The 1,200-nt window shown below is 46.0% G+C and overlaps 1 pseudogene across 1 annotated transcript; it reads left to right on the forward strand.

Annotated features, from left to right (window-relative positions):
• Positions 1 to 311: 311 nt before the first annotated feature.
• On the forward strand, positions 312 to 921 carry LOC311601808 (ran-specific GTPase-activating protein-like; annotated as a pseudogene). The gene has a single exon. The product of its transcript is annotated as a ran-specific GTPase-activating protein-like (transcript).
• Positions 922 to 1,200: the final 279 nt, after the last annotated feature.

The raw sequence follows: 1,200 nt of genomic DNA on the forward strand, positions 1-1,200 counted from the left end.
CTGAGAAATCCATAGGGCACAGCCAGTAAGCAGAGCATCTCCATGATCTTTGCATCAGTGGCTGCCTCCAGATTCCTGCCCTGTGTGAGTTCCTGACCTCTCTGTTTTTGCTGATGAACTGTTATATGGAGTTGTGAGTGAAACAAACCCTTTCTTCATCATGTTTCTTTTGGTGTGGTGTTTCAGCACAGCAACAGAATAACACAGGTCCTTAGGGGGCTGAGGGAAGGGCGGGAGACACAGGCGCCAGACGTGGAGGAAAGGCGCTGTGACTAGCCACTCAGAAGCTGCCAAGCCATCTAAGCCTAATCTAGTCCAGCCACAGTCGCTACGCCCCTATGGCGGCCACCAAGGGCAGTCATGAGGACCATGATACCTCCACAGAGAATGCAGATGAGTCCATCCATGACCCCCAGTTCGAGCCAATAGTTTCTCTTCCTGAGCAAAAATTAAAACACTGGAAGAAGATGAAGAGGAACTTTTCAAGATGAGAGCAAAGCTGTTCCGGTTTGCCAGAGCGGAAGGAGCCAGGCACCAGAGATGTCAGGCTCCTGAAGCATAAGGAGAAAGGGACCATCCGCCATCTCATGAGGAGGGACAAGGCCTTAAAGATATGCGCCAACCACTACGTCACACCGATGATGGAGCTGAAGGCAAATACTGGCAGTGCCAGCGCCTGGGTCTGGACCACCCACGCTGACTTTGGGGATGGGTGTCCCAAGCCTGAGCTGCTTGCCATCCTCTTCCTAAATGCTGAGAATGCACAAAAGTTCAAAACAAAGTCTGAAGAATGCAGGAAAGACAGAAAAGAAAGGACCAAACAAAAATGCTAATGTTGAAAATGTGGCTTAGAAGCTGGAGGACCTTTCTGTGAAGGACGCCAGAGATGAGGCTGAAGAGAAGTCTGAGGAGAAGCAATGAATCACTCTGTCCTATTCCTTTCTTTTTCTTTTTAAAAATTTGCCCCACCTTTTAAGGGCTTGTTTTCACCTTTTTGTTCTTACAAGGGATTTTATAAAGAACTGAATTCCAACCTTCAGGTTGTTTTTTATTTTTAGTTTTTTTCTTTCCCAGTTTTGACACCATCAAACATGACTTCAGAAATCTGTTCCCCAGTCATGAAAATGTACTGTGCTAACTTTCTTTTCCATAGTGGAAACACTTATTTATAGTCATCAAAAATAGTGAATAAAAAATGCC

Source organism: Acomys minous (assembly GCF_964271855.1).
Source record: "Acomys minous genome assembly, chromosome: 7".
Taxonomy (NCBI): domain Eukaryota; kingdom Metazoa; phylum Chordata; class Mammalia; order Rodentia; family Muridae; genus Acomys; species Acomys minous.